The sequence below is a fragment of the Nipponia nippon genome, unplaced genomic scaffold, assembly GCF_047370975.1.
Source record: "Nipponia nippon isolate SJK-2023a ecotype South Korea unplaced genomic scaffold, ASM4737097v1 scaffold_3, whole genome shotgun sequence".
Classification (NCBI taxonomy): domain Eukaryota; kingdom Metazoa; phylum Chordata; class Aves; order Pelecaniformes; family Threskiornithidae; genus Nipponia; species Nipponia nippon.
The window spans coordinates 43,905,707-43,928,634 of record NW_028262347.1 but is presented as its reverse complement, the minus strand read 5'-3'; the positions used below and the strand labels follow the sequence as shown (position 1 = coordinate 43,928,634).

The following is a 22,928-nucleotide window of genomic DNA, read 5'->3' as shown; positions in this document are numbered from 1 at the left end:
GCACCAACAATATATTCTGCTTTTATGAAGTTAAAATTGTGAACTTGCATTCTAGTCTGACCGATCTAAACAATTTTTCAGCTTCTTTCATATTACATAAGTCTCAGGCACATTAAAAAGGCTTCTTTCTAGTGCACGGTCTAGAGAGATTCATTAAATCTGTAGGGTTTAAGTAGCTCATAAAAACAAGACAGCAAAGCTAGATTTTGAACATCTCAAATTATGAGCAACGCGACAAGAAACAACATATGTCACCAGAACCACTGTCTGCTAAATTATGATATTCTACAGTTTTAACCACTTTTTTTTTTTGCATACTATTTGATAGACTTACATTGGCTAAAGCTTCTGAGCTTTATTAAAATAATTGTAGACCTGTAATGCACTTCTTTCTGAAGAGAAGACAGGGAATATATTTAACTCAAGCCTTTCTCATTCACATTGCAGTTCCAAAAGTTCATCTTAAATCCCAGTTCAATATACTTCAGTCTTCTTGAGTAAGTTTCTGACAGCTCTCTTCTTTGGTCTACATCCTCAAACTGCCAAGTCTTAGAGATACTTAGCTTCTACTGAGATTTATTCTTTACAGGAACAAACATGCACAACAGATCCTTTTTGCTTGCTTGCTCTTCTAGACTAATGTCTTCTGGTTTCTTCATTAAAACATCCTTAAGGCCACAGAGAATTTCTAATGTTGCATGTGACCACTTCAGAAATTGGTAACAGGTCAGGAACAATTCCCAATCTCCTTACCAAAGTGTTTGGCATCTACATCTTTCAGTTAAGCTCTATAGGTTTCAAAATTTCTGAATACATCAGAACTGCTTCTGTTTGCCAAGGTTTGCCTTCTGGCATTCCTGCCTTCCTGGGACACCTATGGTAAGTATTCATTTACCCATCTGTTTCCTGAGGGTATGCTAGGGGTAGGCTTTGAGCATCCACAGAGCTCATCTGTAGGCAATATTTTTAATCCAAAAACACAGTCAGATGAGGAAGTAAGAGGAATCTATCTCCCATTTTAATTAATAACCAAAGAAATAGTGACCACTTATGTATTTTATTCAGTGTCTTAAAAATGTAAAAAATAAAAAACACAATACTAAGAACAAGACTGGAAAGCCAAGTATCTTCATTCTGAACTCCTTCTGGGAGAGGACTGACTTGAAGGAACAGATCACTGCATGAGGAATAGTCACCACTATCTTTTCCTTCCTTAAGAAAAGCAGAAAAAGGTATCTTTATGGAAATTATAGATGCGCACTTATTCTCAGAAAAGGGCTCAGGGCTGCTGAAGTCCAAGTCATCAAGGACACTTGCAGGCAGCCCAAAGACAGGAGCTAGGTGGTAGCACCAAGACAGAAGTGTCTTTAAAGCATTTTACAGCATTGAGAATCACCATTCCAGCTTTTGGAAAACCTGTTCTGAGATGCCCAACTCATTGTATATGGAGTTAAGGTTCCTGTGCTAAGTTTCTAAATTCCAGAGTAGGTAACAAGTGCCTAATGGCAAGATAATTATGATTTTTCAGCATCATAGTTGGTAAGATTCTTTGAGGACACAGGACTAAGTAACCTGAGCACAAGGTTAAACAAACAACCACCACTCCAGCCATCAATTGTCCAAACATTTTACTATTTGATTGCTTACTATGTTGTTAGGGACCAAGGTCCTGTCAGGAGCAGGTCAAAACAAAGAAAAAAAAGTTGGCTGTCCTTTTTTTTTTTTTTTTTAAATGTTTTCTTCAACTGTTATGAGGTATTAACTTAAAGTATTTCACTATTACTATAACTTAAATCTTTGGAACTATTTTCTGAAGTGTGCTTGGTACCACCAGGAACAAAAGCCTAAGGCCTTATCTTTGTTTGGGGAAGATGTGGGGAATGAAAGTTTGTTGCAGTTATTCCGCGGAATTTTATAGTATTCTCACACCTGAGATCTGACCCTCCTCCCCAAAAGCTCCACCAACAGAATTGTCAAAAAAGGGTTTCAGCATGTGTTGATGTGGAAAAGACCTTAGAAGTCGGTGTTTGGGAAAGAAATAGCAAGTGACGAGATAACTCTTCATGGGCTTCTTCGGGTTTTTTTTGGTGCTTGACACTGGTGTTACAATCATCAATTTGTAGGCTTTGTAGCTGTTTCTTTACATGTCATTTTATTGTGTTTTATTAAAAGAACATCTTATTTGCATAACAATTTTAGCAGCTCTAGAGCAAAAAGTCTAGAATAACTAATGCTTTAACTTAACTGATGGACAGCTAATTTGAACAGAACAGTTACACATGTTCACACTATCCTTAAGGATACAAAATATCCACTATTTGTACACACATTTACATACACGTATTTCCATACTCACCCTCAAGTCTGTACATCCATAAAAACTTTATAATCAAAGGCTCGGCTCTGAAGAGCTGGAGAGGCTGTTTGCATGCATACTACGTAAATGCTCCAAGTGTGGCTACCCAAGACAATACTTCAAGGACACTCCTGAAGTATCCTGGCTAAATGACACTTATTTAGCATCTCTGAGTTCTCTCCCGCAAATACAGAATGACAGAATATGAGGGAAGGCACAGGCTCCTAAGAATAGCAAAGACATGCCCAGGGCCAGAAAAAACACAATCATGCCAGGCTAAAAGCATTATTACTGGCAGACATGTGCAAGCTGTGCAATACCAACATATACGGTACACAGATCTATTAGTCATGTGTGCACCTTCAACTCAGCTAAAGTAGTACCACTATTACTTAAATATGTGGGATTCACAGAAATAGAGAAAGAGAAGAAGCATGAACAAGAGGTTTCTGCCAACACTTTATACAATTTTCAGAAATCTGTTTTGGTACACCAGTAGGTATCCTGCTTCCAAGACCTTAAGAAAAAATGCTTAATGGGTGGTCTCTCTGGATTCCATTAAGTGATCACGTAAACAGCAGGGCACTGAAAGGTACTCAGAAACCTCTTAGTAACATTCTGTCACCGTGCAGTTTTTGTTTTATTTGTTCCTTAGGAAACTTAGAAATTCATTTAGGTTTGCAGAACCAAAATATCATATATGAGAATCTGCACATGGATACTAACTGAAGTACACATCAACTACAAGTATGAATAAAAACAAAATTACACGGACACAAGACATATGCATCCTAATCACGAAGTAAGTATTATTGACATGTTTTTCATCTTTATTCAATAGTATTCTGTGATAGTGAATAAATAGAAACCTACTTAGTCCATTTTTTAGACCACTGTGCATAAAGAACTTTCCAAGCTATGATTAGACAAAGCAAAGTAAAACACACACTAAAGTTTGGAAGATTGATCAGATTAGAAAAAAATATCAGATACAGTAGAATGGTCATACTACAGCTAGTACTGACTAAAACTCATCCATTTGAATTTTTCCTCATTCAGTACTCAAAGCCATCTTCAGTATCATGCTTGAAGACACTATACCCAAAGTCCAAGATGCATAAAAATGAGCAATATTCATATCAAAAACCCAGCATGAAAACATACATGTAAATTACGAAAAGAGAAAGTTCCTTATTGCCTTCATTTCTCTACCCATTTATACTTTCAGTACGAGACTCCACAAAGCCTTTTATCATGAACATCACCTTCAAGTAACTCTTCTTGCTGAAGAGAAGTTGATACCATCTACTTGTTTTCACAGATAGAAGATTAGAAAAAAATCTTGAAAAATGTTTACATAAATGAACACTTCAAAAATTCCATTTAAGTTTTTCCCCCTAAAATGGTGGGAATTAATGAATCTCTGACACAGACATCACATCCTCCTAGATCAACAGTAGCTAATTTGGCTCCCACTGTAGGCAACAGTGAAAGAGCTCCAGCATTAAAGAATGATTCCTCATCCTAAAATGGCTATCTAAAATGAGGACAATGAAATACCCCTTCTTCTCTGTCTTTTAATGATAGAAAGTCACCCTTAACAGCTTGGACTAGACAGCTACCTTTAAGATGGTTAATTCAGGTGATGCTGAGAACATATCAAAATTTATAGTAATACTTTCATATGTATCTACTCAGTGGGTACTGAGAAGACGAAAGACTTGGTGCCAACTTGAAAGAACTCTGAAAAGCCACTGTACTGGTCTAGCAAAGTGTGGTTTACCTATTAATCACAGGTTACACAATACAGCTATGCTTATCTCAAAGACCGTACATGGGATGCATCTGACCAGTAGCCAGGACATCCTGGATGGGGAAGACAGGACTGTAACACAGGATCAGGCTTCTCATCAGGCAACTTTCTCCACAGTCTTATCAGTCATGTGCTCAAAGTGCCCCTATCTCATAGTTTCTCTAGCATGTGAATAAAACTTGCCTTTCGGTCAAGCGTGGATAAAGCCTGATTTTAGCAGGATGCATGCCCAGCACATGCTGAAAACAAGGCACTTCCAAATGTGTTTCAAGCTGGGCACTGCTGCTAGGAGGAGTCATTTACAAATCCTGACCTACATAAACAGTAATAATAATTTTGCTATTCAGTTTTGCCATTCACCCAAAAAACTTGGGGAGATGTTCTGTCAAGTATTACCTCCCATAAATGCTTAAGATGGACAAGATTGTTAAGCATTTATGATCTTGACACTGTTACGTTCTTATAATATTAAACTTTTCAGCATCTATTGTAGTAAGTATCAAGCTGTTTGTCAGAGTAGCATCTGTCTCAGATAATTCTTTCTCTGGCAAAAAAAGCCCTTCAACAACGAAATAATCGTAGTAGCACATTGACCACATCTTGAGTTTGGGCATATGTCCCAAGTAGATCTATTTCGAAAGCAATGAAGCACAACCTAAAATTGAATGGAATAATACGTCACTATCTTCTGCCATGGAAGGGAACTCCTGTGAAGTTTTTTTTTCTTCTATTCTTTGTAGGAAAGTAACCTTTGAACTCCTTACATGTAATGTGATTATTGCTACTGTCAGCATAGTTGATCTTTTTCTTCCAAAAAATACAATCTACTGAAATCTGAAACAGCAGTGGAAAGTTTCCATGTAAAAATTGGAGATATTATTTTATGTCAGGTTTCTATATTGCTCCACGTTTCTCTTGCAGCTTGAATCTGCCCCCCCAACCCTACCAATTGCCTATTTCTATGAATGTTACAATGAAATCAGCTCAGAAAGTCAAAATATGAAAAAAGCAGGGGGGGGAAAAAACACACAACTATCTTGACATCCTTAAAGTACGAACTACTTATATTTTTAGTACACCTAGTTTTTGTTCAGTTGTCAACAGAAAGTATTAAGACATTCTGCTCCACAATAAGCATAGTAATCTTAAGACCCAATTACTTGCATAACCGGAATTTGGAAGTTTTAATGAACTCTAGTTTGTACAATGCTATTCATCACAAGTATGGACGAGAACAGTTTAGAAGGTTATATTTTTTTTTATAACATGCAGAATTAAAAATTACTTCTCATTTTGACAAAGATTGATATGTCTAAAAGCATTCAATGTCACCCAGGGATTTGAGTAATGACTGGTTTTCTGCTGTTGAACAGAAACTAAAGCTATTTAAGCCACAAAAATTTATTTCTAAAGGCTGTATTTTATTAGTATTCAGTACTAAGGGGTCAAAAAAAAAATCAGCATTCTCTGAAGTGTTTAGATCATGTGACCAATAATAACATTTTCCACATGGGACTTCCACTTACTTTTGCGGCTATTTGATGTGATAGCCATCTGAACTTACACACACAGTTATTTTTAAACACTGCTATAATACAGCAGAGGTAAAACCAACTTTGATTTCCAAGTAAAGTTTCTAAACAAACCTCAGAAAATTTAAACCACACAAAAGTCTCGAGACAAAAATCTTGCTGCAATAATGACCAGGTGAGTAAGGTATTAGAAAACCACACATTTGCTGACAAACCATAATAGAGCATGCTAGGGTTCTATAGCATAGCTTAGACTAAAGCATTGAGTGTCTCTGCAACTGTAACAGGAGTTTGAAAAAGTTATTGGAAAAACAAAACACAAAATTATGCTCTTTTCATAAGCTATTTAAAATATTTTACAGACTTCTCAAACTCTCTGGTATATCTTCACAAGCAGACATATCACTAATGTGTTGCCTGAAGAGATTCTCAGCTCAGATATGCCATGTTTCTCTTATGAAAATAATCGGTATGTTGAAAGGTTTCCCAAGATCTCCCAGCAAAAGTAAGTCTACACACAGTAGCCATTTGATAGCATTATCTCATGCTTTTATTTCAGAAGTCTGAGGTTTTTGTTTGGTTTGGTTTTTTTTTTGTTGGTTTGTTTTTGGTTTGGGGTTTTTTTGTTTGTTTGTTTTTGTAAGAGTACAATTTCACTTGTACAGATCACTTTAACCTCAGAGGGATTTCCAGGTGCTCAGAGACTTACATGCACAGAGCACTGCACAGGATGAGTGCCTTACCATAGCGACTTCAGGGCTTACCCACCAAGCACCACCACACTTCCCGGGAGAACAGAACACGAGCACTCAGAAATCCAGACTTTAATCACTGAAGAAGAGTTGATTAAGCCACTAAATAAGTGATAAACATAGGGCGAACAAAGTGATACCTAATCACCTTATTATTGTATTAATGATGGTTATTTTTTTGCTTACATACATGACACCTCTTTAGCCTCTCCAGTATGTTAAGTGCTATTTGCCTCCTAACCAGAGCTTATTGCAGATATCTGTGTTATAATTATATGTCCCAACCTTCTCCCCTTACAGTTTTTAAAAAAAGTGTGGGAGAGAAGGGAACATGTAAGAGAGGAAAAGTGTGGGGAAAATGTCTAGTCAACTCAAATCCTAACACTGCCATAGATAAAACAAATCCAGGAATCTATTTGGGTGTTCCAAAAAAAAGCAAGTGTTGTTTAAGGTCCCTGCAACAGTGACATTGTACTCTTAAATACACGGTGCTGACTTCATATTTTCACATACCATTTCTCTTCTCTGGTGAGGGCTTTTCACAAAAGTGAAAAAAACCATAATTGTTTACATATTTCACCTGACATACCTGATGTTACACTAAGAACTCTGCTATAGCAGAACTGAAAAAAGAAATAGTTTATGAAACCAACACCTGTAATAAAAAAGTTCAAAATGTTTTGCTACTGTGGACATATTTAGAAAGTTTGATAAATTCAGTTTCATTAGAAACATGATAGGTGGCTGCAGTTTTGCATTTCAGTTTCTGAACCTTGAAATCTCTTCCTCCCACAAAAGGATGCTGCTTCAAAGCCTTTGTATCTGGAAATGAAAGCACCAGAGTAATTGCTACAGGATGGACGACCAAACTGCTCTGAACAGGCCAGTGTGCCCAGCACCTTGGGCTGTGTTTGATGAGAGGCCTGCAGCTGAACAGATTGGGCTGTGCGTGTCCCCATCCTCACGTGCATAGGAGCCATCTGGAAACAAACAACTTAATCATGAAAGAGTAAAGATAACGAGGAAAATTTCAGCTCCCTGATCAAAAACATAAGAGATACTCGCTTATCTCCTTATTACTCCTGTTTTAAGCCTCACCAAAGATGCAGGCTTTTCTTTATCTCCTTCTGTAAGTACCCTTTTTAACAACTACATTAAGAGCATCACCATTGGAAAACAAAGAGTCAGTCATGAGAGGCAAGGGCTAGTACATCGTTCATCTGCTGTTGATGTCCTAGTCAGAGGCATCGCAGACCCAGCAGACGTGCAGCCTAGCAAGTTTTGCTGAAGACTGACTGCTGTCAGGTCAGCAAAACCCTCCCAGTGGTCGCTTACATACAACTAAATTTAAGGCCATAGCATCCTCTCTTTCTCTCAGAATAATACTCAGGAAAAACAACAGTTGGAGGAGGGAGACAAGTTAAATTCTGTACATCATCTGGGATCACATTTTGTCCACCTCCCAGAAGAGGTGGCCATCGATAAGTCACACTAACAAGGTACTATTTAGCTTGGCCAATTTTACAGCAGCTCCAAGTCAGCCTGTGCCCCAGCAAGCACCTGGGCCCTGGCTCTACCAACAACAGCTACTGAGAGCCAGCCCCAGCTGCTCTCAAGTTCACAAGTCCATCTTTAATGAGCTTAATTAATTTACTTTCAAGGTAGCCTGACTCCAGATTGCACTGTATTTTCCAAATGTTTTCCATAAAGCCAGAGGGAAGAGATGCACGCTCCCCTCAAGCCTTGCCATGATCCCAGGGCATCCCTCCAGCTCAGGTGCTGCTCAGCACCTCTCCTGGCTGAGGGGAAAGACCCAGTGCCTGCTCCCAGGAGGGCCTGGAGAAAAAAAAACACATCAAAAGGGAAAATACTGCAGAGCAAAATATTCTGATGGAAGATTGAACTGGGATTTTATTATTAAAGCCAGTCCTTAGATGAAGAATTATAACTGCTAAAAGCTTTTTTTTTTTTAAATACCTTTTCTAACATGAAGTGATATAGAAACAGAGATCACTGCCCTCATTAAAAGGTGCTTTTATTTCCCTATTCACTCCCTCAGTTTTCTAACATAAATTTTCCTCTGCTGCTGACAACTTCTGCATTATTTATACAACAGCCAAAGTATAATTGGCCTCTTTCACATGGGTGAATATCAACATATAGGGAGGGGAAAGTAGGGCAGGGAGAGAATGTAGATAAGTGACAATTCCCATATTCGTAGAGAAAACAGTTGTACTCTGACAGCATGACAGATTTTAGATGTACTGTTCTGCATTTATATATAGTTGACGTCTAGCTTATAAGGTTCATTTAGCTATAAAAACATCATGTTTAGCTGCTAACTCAAAGGAGGATAGAAAGGAATGAGAAATTCTCATGACCAAAGATGTCAACAAGACAACCATTTTGCTGTGATATAAATTTTCAAAGTACTGGATTTTTCTTTCTAGACCATTCTAATTTAACTTTAGACCTAACTTGAAGATACAACTCCTACTATACACAGTACTGTGAATCCAATAGCCAATTCTCAATTTTTAGAGGAAGAAATTGCATAAGCTTAAAATATACATCCTATTTTATTCTCCACATTACCAGCTTCAGTTTTGTCTTAATATAGCAGAATTTTTCCCCTGCTTTTTTTTTTTTCCCCACAGCACTTCATTGAAAAAAAAAAAGTTTTACACCCTGAAGCTTTAACATCACGGTGTATTCCCACGTAAAAAGATGTGATGCCATGAATTTAAGGGGGTCACGTATTACCAGGATCATCTGACCAGATTTCTACATACAAATTACACAAAGCTATTTAAACAGATCCTGCACTACACCTCAGAAAACATGATTTCATCTCAGTCACAAACCATACCAAAACTCTACCCTTAAAGTACATTAAGGTGGAAGGGGGGAGCGGGTGTGTGCGGGGAGGCAAGCAAGGAACCACGCTAACGCCCAAAAGCACTGTGCCTGTTCAGGTGCAAAACTTACTGCAGTTCAGAGGGGAAAACACTCACTCCAGCAACACCTGAGCTGCTGCTTTTCTTCTCTCCTCCGAGCAGTTTGCTGACCAGAGGAGACGCACTACAAGAAGCCTTCCCATACTTTGCCAAGTGTGGTTATTTCCATCACTACCATTTGTGCAGACCTGCTTGGTTCCCTGCATGCTTCAGGCAAGATCCAAAGCCTGGCGAAGCCAATAGCACTCGCTATATCAGCTTTAGTATTCAGGTTTCAGAAAACACTATCCCTCTTAGCTGTTGTGATTCACAGTAATGTAAGGTGTCTCCTTTCATGCAAGCCCACTTTCATCAGCACAGACTGGACAAGACCGACTTCAACAAACTGCCCATAACCGTGAATAAAATACTGTCACCCCCAATACAACGGGCCCTCATTTACAGTTTTACTGACAAGATGTCCATTTTTCTGTGAAGCCGATAGTAAAGTTTTCATTACTATTAAGAACTCTACTTCAAGATACAAAGTTTATTCTTCCCTGACAGCACTGCACAGATTCTGCAGACAGACAAATTTGCTAATCTATACAAAACATTTACCTCCAAATATTCTTTTTAAACCTAGTCTCTTGCACAAAGTTACTGCACTACTGAGGCTGACATATTCCCATGAATCAAATACAGTAATACTAACTGCAGTAAAATAAATAATTTGAGCTGGATTTTAATTGGGTACTTCCAAACACACCACCAAGCCCCTTTGGACCAATTACTTTTTTTATTTGCAACTGTTAAAAGCAATTTTAAGCAGTCACCACACACTGGTCTTAGACACAAACCTAATTTTCCTCTTCATAGAAAAGATAGTATTGTGATTAGCGCTATGAATTTGCATTCAGAAAACCTGGGTTCAGTTTTCAGCCTTGCCACAGGCTCCCCAGTCAGGCCTTAGCCACATCACATAGGATTCAAGTGTCCCATGTCAGGTGTCTAAAAATTAGCTGATTAAGTCTCATCTAGTGATCCCAGACTTTTTACAGTCACTGGAAAGGAACAGACACCTCCAGAGAGCAGTCGGTCTCACACCAAAACAGATGCCTAACATAGGTCAAATGAATCACCTTCTGAGGGTATTTAAAGTTAAATGAGATGAATCCCATCCTTAATCTCCCTCTGCCATTGATCCCCCCCTGTCATACAGGATTTATGTTTCACCACATCAATACGACACTACTTTGATTGGCTCCTACGTAACATAAATGACTGTCTGATGTGTGCAGACTTGCACACTTCACAAAAAGCTAATCCTAAAATCTCTACCTGAAATCTTCAGGTCTATCTTCAAGACAGGCTCCTGGGCAGTTATGGTTTTGGCTTTCGATTTGTTTTGTCCATTTACACTATCACGTATCAGAGCAGGACCAGATGTTCTCCTGTATCAACTTCTCATTGAAACACGGAGCAGAAATCTCCAATAATTACATCAACCTCCAGACAGATAAACTCATTTCTGTATTGGGGAAGCTGATGTAGCAGAACTTCGCTAATTTCTCTATCACAGAAACCTTTAGAAATTGCTTTCTGGCATGAAGTAGCTGGTCTCTCAAGTATTACTGGAGCTGGAACTAGTTTATCTCCTTTATGCCAGATAAATGCCCTCCTGGCCACAGAAGACTAAAATCCAGCCCCTTTGTACCATCCCACCTGCAAATAATTCAAATTCCAGTTGTGAGCAGGGCATTATGCAAAAAAAATAGCTTTCTTCAGTAGCATGCCAAACAGTTTAGCCAGTTTTCCACCAGAAAGTGGCAAATCAGATTACTGGGAAACAGGACATTTTTTTTCTATTTAAAACTGATAAACTCATAAATTATACCAGGATGAAGGTAAAGAGGTTGTAAAGAATAACTCAGCACAGTTTCTAATTAGAGCTCTAAACTGAGTGTCCAAGTCCCCTAGTATGAACAGTACAGCCTTAATGATCAGCAAAATATATCTAGCAGAGTGCCTAACAGACAAGCATTCACATTTTCAAGTATGAAGTTTCCATGATACAATTAAAATCCATTTGAAGGAGAAGGTTGATATGGTTACAACAATGAATTGTTCATTGATCTCCGGGGGCCTTAAATAATGGCACTTTTTCAACATTTGGGCTAATTATTATTTGTTTTGTACAACAGTCCACATCCCCAGTCAAAGATCTGGACCCTATTATGTTAGGCACAGTATAAACACATTACAAGATATGTCAGGCCCTGTTCTAAAGAGACTGCAGAGCAAACACTGCTTCTCACAAACATGGAGCAGCTCTTGATGGAACAGCTGTCACCGGTTACAACCCACATTTGGAATTCACCATGTGAACGGAGGATGTGGAAAGGTGAGCCATCACCCCCAGATCTTTTCCTTTATTCCATACCAAAAAAAAAAAAAAAAAAAGAGAAACTTGCCCACCACACATTGGGATGGTTGCCAAAAAAACCAAAATACCACTTTTGATTTTTCCCATGTGTCCAGGCAAGCAAGCAGCCTACAGAAACAAGACAGGTTTAAAAGCTTAAATAGCTATTCTAAGTGATGGTGACAATAAATTACTTTTTATCTTGCCTTCCAACTCATCTATAAGTGCTTTGAAGGAAAAAAAAAATAATCTGAATTTCTGGGATCTAATAAAAGGAAATATGATTTACTGAGAAATACGTTAACAAGAATTCTGGTCTAAGTAAGCCAGAGTTGGATGCACATTATTAGGCCAAGTCCAATGGAAAAAGCAATGTGGCCTGAAGCAGTTGCTTTGTAACAGGAAACAAAATTTCAGCATGTGTCCATTGCAGGCTAGCTCTGCGCACCTTGTCTAGAAAAAAACCCATGTATTTACTACTGTTGCAACTGATAGCTATTATACTTTCTTTGGCTGCATCCACATTTGCAAGGATACTGGCCCCTATAGTGAATATGCTTATTGAACATTAGTCTTAGAGACTAACTAACTTCCTGCGACTAACTAGCCCACATTGGTTCCATCTCTGCTATGCAGGGATTATGTAGGACATCATCTTTCTCAGCACCAACGTGTACAGAATATTTTGACCATCACTGAACAACATACAGCCCCTCCCCTTACACATTTCACTACTAATCTTTTAGTTCCTCCCAGTCCTACTGAAGTCCCACGTATGTACAGAAAACTCATACACTGAATAACGATGGGGCAACAGCTTTAAACTAAACCAAACTTGACTCAATCCATAGACTTGCTGATGGTCTTTAAGGGTGAGAAAGTTTCAGTACATTCCCCCACTATTTTTTGTAAACACTACAGCATGAGATAAACACTAAGCTCAGTTCTACGTTATTTACAATACACCTCTCAAACTTTGTACTTAGAAGCTATTCACAACAATTATCTCTAAGCCTGATAGAAGCAACTACCTTTAAGTATCTTACCAGCACTACGGCTGTAAGACAGGCTGAACTAGTATTTTTCACAGTTTAAGAATAAGTGCTTACATTGCCTCATCAGCATAACTCCTAAGCTATTCAAAATCATCAATACATTTATCCCAAAAGGACCCATGAAATAGCCAATATAGAAGAAAAAAACCTGGAATAATTTGTTAACTATAACAGCCTGAATATGTTTTCATCTAGGCTCAGTACTCACTATACCCACCTATGGCCTTCTGTCCACCCTCATGTTCATCCTTTCAAATTCACACACTCACCTACTTAAAACACCTAAAGCCAACACTGCAAACTATGCTAAAAGGTTAGGTTTTTACCTCCCCAAAAGACATTACTTTCCTTCATCACAAAAAAGGTCACAGAACTGAGTGGGAGAAGGCAGTAACACCACAGACTAAAGGATGCCAGGTGATAATCCCTTCCAGCAAATAATTTAGCTTTATTCTGTGAAATCGGTTAACACCATTGAACACTTAAGTTATTTTAAGATAAAAGTAGTTGAAGAACAGAGCCATTCTAAGAACAAAATTTCAACCCAAAGCAAATTAAATGTTTCCAGTTTCATGTTAATACTAAAAGGAAATTCAAAAAGCTAACACTAGAGTAATATTGACAAGTTCCATTAAAATTGTGCCAATTATTTTTCCTTTCACCTATAAGCAATACATACATTTTGGAATCTTGTTGATTGGTACAGTTATCCATGAGCTATCCGGAAAGGCAGAAAAAGTTTTTGGCCTTAGGGATACATTTGAATCCTTCAGTAACAGTGTAGGCAGTCTCTACGATGACTTCAGAAGTCTGGTTCATCACCTTTAATGGGCATTTCGCTGGTTGTTGCTTTGGAGGCCAATTAACACTACATGGACAAGCAGTGCTCAGTTCAAAAGTCTGAGTTGAAACCGAGATAAAATATTTATTACTATTCTTCTTTTCTTCTAAAATACTGATTTTCATAGCACGTTTTATGCCTTGCTCAGCTATAACAGAGCTTCCATCAATATTTATAAAGAATAATTTATGCTAGAGTAAACAGCTCACAATTTTTAGCCAGTGTACAATTTGTAAAGCCAATATTTGCATATCAAATATTAAAGTAGGTCCAAGTCATTATTAAAAGTGGACATACACGCTGAAAAATCACAAATGCAAGAAAGAACTATAGCACATGGCTTCAGCTGGTTTTATCCCAGATGATTTTACTTGAAGTTTTCACTTTTAGCATTTTCTCAGCAAGCTAAAAGAACACTAAATATAATACACATTAATACGGAAAACAATCTTTCAATCCTATTACGTAGGATTTACAAAAATAAAACAAATATACAAGATAAGAGCAGCCAAGGCCTTATGCAGCTACAGCGTATCATGAAGAAGCAACCGACCTCTGTCAAGGTCACGTGGATATTTCCTGGTGTTTCTCTGCTCTAACTAGCAGCTGAGTAAGCTAAGAAACCTTGAAGTAAGAAAGCTGAATCTGAAGATCAAGTGCAAGATAACTCCTTGTTATTGGTATATGAAAAACAACTATGATGCAATGAAGACTATGGAAAAGATTAAAAAATGCATCTACCGGCAGACTTTTCCTGAGGAAATATTAGTATGTCCCAGATATAGTTATCAAATTCAACAGTTTAACAGATACACCTTTGATTAAACACTTGGGCTATTAGAAAAGAGGTAAACTTTAATTTCAGGATCCAGAAAGCCTGCAATTCAACCATCACTACACTCACAGTCAAAAATGTCTTTGTCTTCCACCCAAGGACATCATCTTTGGCAATTCAGTGGGAGGACACTCAAAGATAACTCTTACTTGCCACTTCAGTAGAGCTGTATCCCTCTCATAAGAGACACCTGTTGTGGTACCAATACCACCAATTAACCAACCATGGCTTGACACATGGAAAGAGGACACGGAAGATTCTTGCCAAGACAAATTTATCCTGGTGCACAGCAGACGCATGACAGGGTTCCCTGGCTCAGATGCCAGGCACAACGATTGCCACTTGCAAGGCCAGCTCCAGAACAGCTTTGGCAGAACACAGTCCTTCAGGTAGCATCTGACTGATGGGCATCTGCAAACTAATTAAGGCCTATTTACACAAGCCCAGGCCAGACTGATGGGACACATGATATTGGTCCTCCCACACTTGAAAGAGTAACAGGCATTCTCTTTTTCAACAGAATTCCTACTAATAAGCACAATTTATGCTTTTAAGACACATCAGAGGCACAAAATAAATTGAAGGAACAGTTATCAATTTCAATGGGCTTTAAATCAGGTCTCAAAGATTAACACCAATTAGATAAATAAGCAGAAACTGCTTGTCAGTAAGGTGAAACAAAAATAGGATTAACATACAAGGGCAGCTTAAGAGAAGTTCAGACAGAACCTCTTCACACTACAAGAATAACATATCACAACACCTTTTACAAAAAATAGGATTTAATCCAGGAGACTCGATGAGAGTTGATGGCAGCAAGTTCAATGGGTTGGTGATTTTAAGGCCAGGAGGACAGCTGATCATCTACTCTGTTCTCATGGATTAACACAAACCAGAAATCCAGCAATTTCTACATCAAATCTAGACCTTGTATCTGGTTTAGTTAAAAGGAAAGGAAATACTGATCTAGAGACTTCAGGTAGAAAGGTGTCATCTCCTCAGTAAGCTGGCCCATACACTTGCTACTCTGATAGGCAAAAAAAAGGGATACCTTATTTCCAGACTGAGCTCTCAGCTTGCGTGCCCAACCAGGCTGCTGCGTGAACTTTTACGTACTAGAACACAATTTCACGCCAGTATTTTCACAGTGTGGGAATCAAGGAAACTCTCAGCACATACAGCTTTCCAAAGAAAATGGTAAGCTTTTAGGAGTCTCATTAAGAAGCACATTTGGCACATGTCAAATGACGCAGCTCCTGGGTCCCTTCTCTAAACTAATTCTAGTTGTCCAGCGTACTTTTGGAAGTTGGGCACCTTTCCTACTCTCAACGCTTCAGTGTTTACAGCTGCATATGACTTCTCTGCTCTATAAAATAATGACAGATGATGTTCCCTGGATGTAATCCCCAAGTCTTTTCTCAGAACCACTCTTTAGGAGGAAATCATGGGTGGTTTTTTTTGCTTTTTTTTTTTTACTGGAAGTCGGCATTACAGTTCACTTTGTTAAAACACCTATTTAGATGTAGTAGGATGAGAAACCAAATGAAAGCCTATAATAGCACTTTTTCCAACTTTATTAAAATTGGCACAAAAAAATCAGAAGTATTCTCATGAATATGAATTTTGTATTTTATTCCAGATCATTGTTAAAGGTAATGAATAGAGTTGGAATAATAGAGATGATGATTCCCCATACATTATCTCTTCTGCAATCTATTAAGTAAAAAAATTTTAATCTGTTCATAAGGACAATGGTGCCCTTCTACAGTACTATTTCTTACAATCAGGACATCACCCTAAGCTAAATCAAATGCCTTACTGAAGTCAAAACACAAAGCTTACAATTTCAACAAGAAACAGTCCTTTTTTAATTAAGAAAAACCCACTTTCAGGACTATTTTGATTGGGACGTATTACACTATCAATCTTTAACCCTCAACTATTCACCAATAGATCATGTCTTCTATCAAAACAACACCATGCCATTAAGTTTTCCTTAAGTTACTACATCGAGCCTTTAAAAAGAAAAAAAAAACACTCTAATTGTAATTGTCACATAGTCATCTAAGAATTCCTCCCAACACTAAGGTTTGATGATAGAAATCAAATAGAAATAGATGATTATAAAAGAAATACTCTCTCTAGCTTTGGAAAGAAGTAAAAAAAATATAATTAAAGCTACATGTTACAAGTGGTCATTAAGCGTTCCAAATAAGAAGAGTTAAGTTTAATGTCCACCTGTCAATGATGTATTACTGTTGGAGACAGGGTCCTGAACCAGATAAACCATTTGTCAAGGAATCTTTATTTCCACAGCGCCTTCCACAAAAGCATTCCAGTTATTTTCAACTGCCATATCTACCTGGTTATTCAAACACATGGAGAGGAGGGAGTTTGCAGGCAATCGTACATCTCTGAGCCAAGCTGGGTAACAGTTACCAGCCTTCCCATATTGCAACTGCTACATTGATTTTCAACCACACACAGGAAAACAATACCCTTAAGATAAAGGTACAAAACAGAACTAGTAAATAGGTTTATAATCAACTTCATTACATCATCACTGAGCAGCTTTGAGGCACATATCCTCATGTATTTGAGGCACTGTACTACCTAGTCACTACAACCATGGCTACATTATTAAAACTACTACAGTACATTTGGGTACTACCATAAATCTTGAAAAACGCCTAGGAAACTTGTAGACAGCATCATTAAAGTATCAAAATTGGGTTTAGCTACTTCTGAATAAAATTTTATTTTTCTGAAATATTAATATAATTATTCAGAGTTGATGAAAAACAACTGGTTTGTTTGGATAATTTCTGGTGACACTTTCTTAAATTTGTATGGTCTTCCATTTAAAAGAACCACATAAATATTAGTAGCTTATCAGATAACTACGCCACATAGGAGACATTCAAGATTTACTTTGTGTTTAGACACATTTCTCCCAGCATCTTTAGGGATGGCAAGAAAAGAGAATTGGCATCTCAAGCTGGCAAACCTCTGAGAATTTAAAAGATGGCAGCATCACTCCCTCTAGGATGGAGAAGGAGAAGTGTTCAGTGCCTGCTGTTCTGGGGAAATACCTCCAGACTAGTAGTGATAAGAAAACAGGTTAAGAAAAATAATTAACTCCCTCATAAGCATTTATAGTAAAAGGAAGATCCATGAAGTGCTACTCATTAAGTCACTGGGGAAAAAACAATGGAAAACAAAAGCCAGACTACTCTCAAACATTCTGATTAGACATTTGTCAAAAGTAATACTTAAGGAGATGTTTTTATTACAGCTTATATCTAGCTTTAGGTCATTACATGCCTCAGGAAAAAATATTTTTTTTTAATTTAAACCAGACAACTTTTTCCACACGCTACTTGTACAAATCACTTGGCTAGTCCGCATACTCCCTGAAAGAGATTGCCTGTAGCCTGCTTTTATTCTCTCACCAGAAGAAATCATGAAAAGCCCTTGTCAGCTGTCCTCCTCCTAACACATTCTGCTTTGGTATCTGGTATTTCTGTAGAAGTGTGTGTATATATACATATATAAAAACAGTATAACCAGCATTTCCTAATCCCCCCTCTTACTGAGGTGTATTAGGAAGGAGTAAAGCCTACTCTACCAAAGATGACATTTGTACATAACAATCCTGGAAATATTTGTTAACATAATGCTTTGTTTATTCAGTTTGGCAAATGCTTTTATTTTAACCTCAAGTATCTTTAGTAAATGTCAGCAGTAAACATAAATCATAGTTGGCTAACAAGCCTCCCTTATGTGTATTTCTAATTAAGCTTCTTCCTAGATACCAAGTAATGTTTAAAACAAGCATTCTATAGAGAATCAAAGTAAATCAAACGACGAAGTATTTCTCTTTGTAAAACTGCACATTTATATGGGCACCACCAGCAGAGGGAAGGAGATCATGGTATCCATGCGTAATAATTCCTCCATGCTTTTCTTCTGGATATGCAGAAATATTTTCTTGTCCTTTTCGATTGTATTGCAAACTTTGATGTCTCTTCCACAGCAGGTAATACGAGGTTGCAAGCGCTCTTTATTCAGAACGCAGTTCCCAGCAAGAATTTATCTGTATGTTTAAATGTGTATACAAATATAAAACCACACACATTCACACATAAGTATTTTTAAAATTGTCATCAGACTGCTGAATGGACAAAGAAAGACTGTGAAACACTAAATAAGAGCTTCATTTTCATGTGAGGAAACATCAATTAACCGAGTTCTGTATGGCTGAGTGGCTTAAAAACTTCTGCCAAGACCCTAAGCTGCTCCTTTTTTACTTATTACAGCCAACCCTGCCAAAAGACCATAAAAATTGATTTTATGTTTCCGGTCTCTCTATGCTAGCTGGAAAAGTATAGATTTTTTTTTTTTCCCTAGGTTTCTGACAAACGGAACCTTCCCTTATCTCACACCTTCTCAACTATCACGCTAACCGACACAGAACATCTTCTGGGCTCTTATATCAGATTTAAGTTATGATTAAGGTAAGAGAACACTTCAGATTGCTAAATCAAACACTGTTTTGTACCTATGGTTTTAAAGGGCTTCTCACCTGTCAGCGTTACAGAGAAGGCTATATCCCACTTGCGCTGCTGTGGCATACGCAGTAAATGATTATTTTTCACATTTGTTCTGGGGAAGTGTTAGAACTGCACTGTTAGTCTGTGAGCTACCTCTTTAAATTCCAGTATCAATCCTTAAAATGGATTTAGCATCTTTTGCATCAAACATTAATAAGGCTCACTTAGGCACTCTTAATGTGAAGGAAAATTGGGCTTGTACGAAATGGCTACACTGGAACATTTCATGCTTTTGCAAGTGCAGGAGTATGATTATTTCCTACAGTATGTCATTATCTTCTGCCCTGTGGTTCTTTTTTAAATTATCTCTTCTCACTCAAGCTGCCTACACTATGTTTTTAAGCTACGTAGTTTCCAATTTATGAATTGCATGCATGCAAATTTTGAACAACTATACCACAAGCCAAGTAATAGACCACATTAAAGTATATTCCCCTCGGACACTACTAATAGAACTACAATTCCAAAAAGCTTGTAAGAAAAAAAGATACATATTCGACTCTCAAGACAAAATCAGGTCATCTGTTTCCAAGACAGACAAGAAAATACTATTCTAGACACACGTGGAATCTCCTTACACTTTTCCTGAGCAGGTTCATTTAAGCATGGCAGGAGACGTCATTTCATATACTCACAAAGCAAATTAGTTTGCTGCCTTGTTGTTGCTTTGTCCTTGCACCCAAAAACTCCCCCTCCCCTTTTCAGGGTCACTCCCAAAACAATTGCTCATCTGTAACTGTAGACGTCAACCCACCAGGGAAAGGAGTCTCCCCCTGGGTCTCCAACTATCATCTTCCGTTTCTCAGGATGAAGTAACTCTCTCGGACAATAACGCAGTTTAAACAGCACGTAACAGATTAACACACAACACGGATGGCACGCTGCATAGCCGCTCAGAGGATCAATACTGCCGTTGCTGATTAGTAGTCTAGTTGTGGTCTACGACATGTATGTGTATCTAGAATTACTCTGCTGACCTTTGTGCAGAAAATATTATTTCAGAGACAGTGAAATATCATTGTGCTACAGCATTTTGCATTGAGTTTACAAGGTAATAAACACAGAGCTCCTTCTTCTTCACCCACAAATGGCTATTAAATAAGGAAAATAAGACTTGACATCCCCCGGACAATCAAAAGAAATGATTTATTTGGATGCTAACATCTGTCTCGATATCGTGGCCAAGTGCTTTTCTGTGCTCATTTAGGACTCCACTTGGAAAGCTTTTCAGTTACATTTACCTAGAGATTTCTCTCTACCACTTCCCATCTGACAGAAATCACTCAGCTGGGTCTGATGAATAATAGCAAAAGGCAGCTTGTATCAGAGATGATTGAATTACAGATTGTTGAAAGTGCCATAAAGGCTCATTCCAATGACTACATTTAATTTACTTACTATACTGACTACCAGAAGCTGGTACTCGTTTGATATCTTTATTTCAGAAGACTGGAAACAAAAGAAATATTGACATTCTTTGCCACTTTCTCGCTACTCTACCTAGTAGAGTTTGATAGGCGAAATTAACTTTTAAACAGGGCGCTGATCCCCTATCTATACCGTGTGCGCATATGAACCAGAGCATAGCATACCCGAAATGAGAGCAAGGCGAGCGGTATTAAATAAGATGAAGGAAATAATGTCCGAGGACACAAAATGAAATTGCATGGAAAGAAAATGCATTAGCTTGACAGCCTGCCCAAGCAATGGAGGCAAGGCTCGTTGTAAATTAATACCCAAATGGTTAGATGCTGCCCTGCGGGCAGGAGGGGAGGTCAGCGCTCGGGGGCCGGGGCCGGCACAGCGGCATGCCCCCCCGCCGGGACAGACCACCCGGCCGAGGGCGGGGGCACCGCGGCGGCAGGCAGGTGAAGCCCCGTGAAACAAGTTGGCCCGGCGGCCGCCTGGGCGCCGGCTTCGGGGAGGGACGGAGGGCGGGCGGACGGCGCCCCGCTCCCGCAGCCGGGGCGGGGGGCGACGGCGGAGCACCGCGGCGGCGGCGGGGGGCGTGGGCGCCCCCTTTGTCTGAGCCGCCCCCCGCCGGGGGCGCCCCGGGGGCGGGCCCCCGCCCCCGGCAGCTGCGGGCAGAGCCGCCGGGCAGGCGGCGCCGGCGGCCGCCCCCGGGGCATGTGCTCTCCCCCCGCCCGCAGCGGGCCCGGCGAGCATCCCCCCCCCCCCGCCCGAGGCGACGCCGCCCGGGCGCGGCGGCGGGCGGCCCCGGAGCGCTGCCTTACCTGGCAACCGGGGCGGGCGCAGCCGGCTCGTCCTTCAGCCCTTTCCCGCGGCGGCACCACGCGCGCCCGGGCCCCTCCCGGGGCGAGGCTGCGGTGCACGGCGGGGAGCGCGGCGGACCGCCCCCGCGCGCGGCAGGCAGGCTGCCCCGGCCCCCTGCGCTCGGCGGGCTGGCGGCGCGCTGGGCGTTAAGTTTCAGCGGCCGCCGGCGGGCAGGGCAGGGCAGGGCAGGGCAGGGCAAGGCAGAGGGAGGGCGGGCGGGGAAGGAGGCGGAGGCGGCACGGGGGCTGCGCGGCGCCAGGAGCGCCGCCACACTGCAGCGTCTCCAGGAATCCCTCCCGCGAGAGGCAGCCCATCACCCCCGGCCCGCCGCCCTCATTGGCTGGGGGGCGGGGAGACGGGCTCCGCCAGCCAATCGCCCGGCGCCCAGCATGGGTGGAGCCGCCGCGCCGGCCTCGCCCATCCCGCGGCCGCGCGGTCCCTGTCCGCCCCGTCGGGCGGGGCCGGGCAGCGGCAGCGGGGGAGGAGGAGGAGGAGGAGGATGGTGAAGGTGAGGAGGGCATCCCCGCGCATGGCGGCCAGGGCCGGCACCGCGGCCCCCGGGGCCGCCGCGGGGACGGCGCCGGGCGGCACGAGGCGGCGCAGCGGCCGCCGGGTGCCCTGGGTGCCCTGGGCCGTCAGGGCGGCGGGGCGGCCGGCAACGGAGGCGGCGGCGACCCCCGCCGGGCGCTGCCGCCGCCCCCCGGCCCGCGGCACTTTTGGCGAGGCTGCGGTGCGCGGCCCTCCCGCTGCGGCGGGCCCTGGGGCAGCCCGCCCCGGGCAGTCGCGACTGAGGGGCGAGTCGTAATTGGCGCCTGTGGCTTAGGCGAGAGCAGACCGTATCGCGTGTTCAGGTAAGGACGTGCAAGGGTTAACTTAATTCCCTTGATCCATCCACTCTGAACTGGAGCTTTGATTAACATTGGTCTGCAAAATGTGACTGTAACAAATTCAATTAAGGGAAGCACATTTCTTCAACTTTTAATTAGATCTACCCTATTTGTCTAATGTTTAATATAACATAAAAAGCTGCTCAGGCTCCAGAGGGAAATGGAAATAGATTTAGACGCAAGTTTGGCTTTTAAAAACACAACGGACTCAAGTTCTTTGTTCCTCAGCATATATTATCGTTGCATCTATACCCTCAAAGGCACAGGAGGAAAACAATTTTATCTGCAAAATTCTAAAAATAATAGTGTGGTATTTATGTAAGATTCTCCCATAACCTTTAATTGGTCACAGGGTACCGACCATACAGGTTCTAGCCCAGGCTTGAGGCACAGGAGTACAGAATCCTGCTGACTTGCAGTTGTTCTAAGAAAACTTTAGTTATGTATTCCACAACCATTTAGTTGGTTTCACTTAGTACACGAGAGTGAAAGTTATCTTAATTACATCTTAATGTGATAAAATAGCAAACGCTGGCAAAGAGAGGAGCCCGTATGCCATCGTTAGCACGTAACTGAGAAAGTCAAGCAGCTCCCAGGCACGTCTCAGGA

At 40.6% G+C, this 22,928-nt stretch overlaps 1 protein-coding gene across 3 annotated transcripts in view; it reads right to left on the bottom strand.

Moving 5' to 3' along the window:
• SYT1 (synaptotagmin 1) overlaps positions 1 to 21,548 on the bottom strand; it is a 360,726-nt gene extending 339,178 nt beyond the window's left edge. For all 3 annotated transcript variants that reach the window (XM_087766719.1, XM_087766721.1, XM_087766720.1), the window contains exon 1: positions 21,393 to 21,548. The gene's annotated coding sequence lies outside the window, so the exon portion shown is untranslated. The remainder of the gene's footprint in view (positions 1 to 21,392) is intronic.
• Positions 21,549 to 22,928: the final 1,380 nt, after the last annotated feature.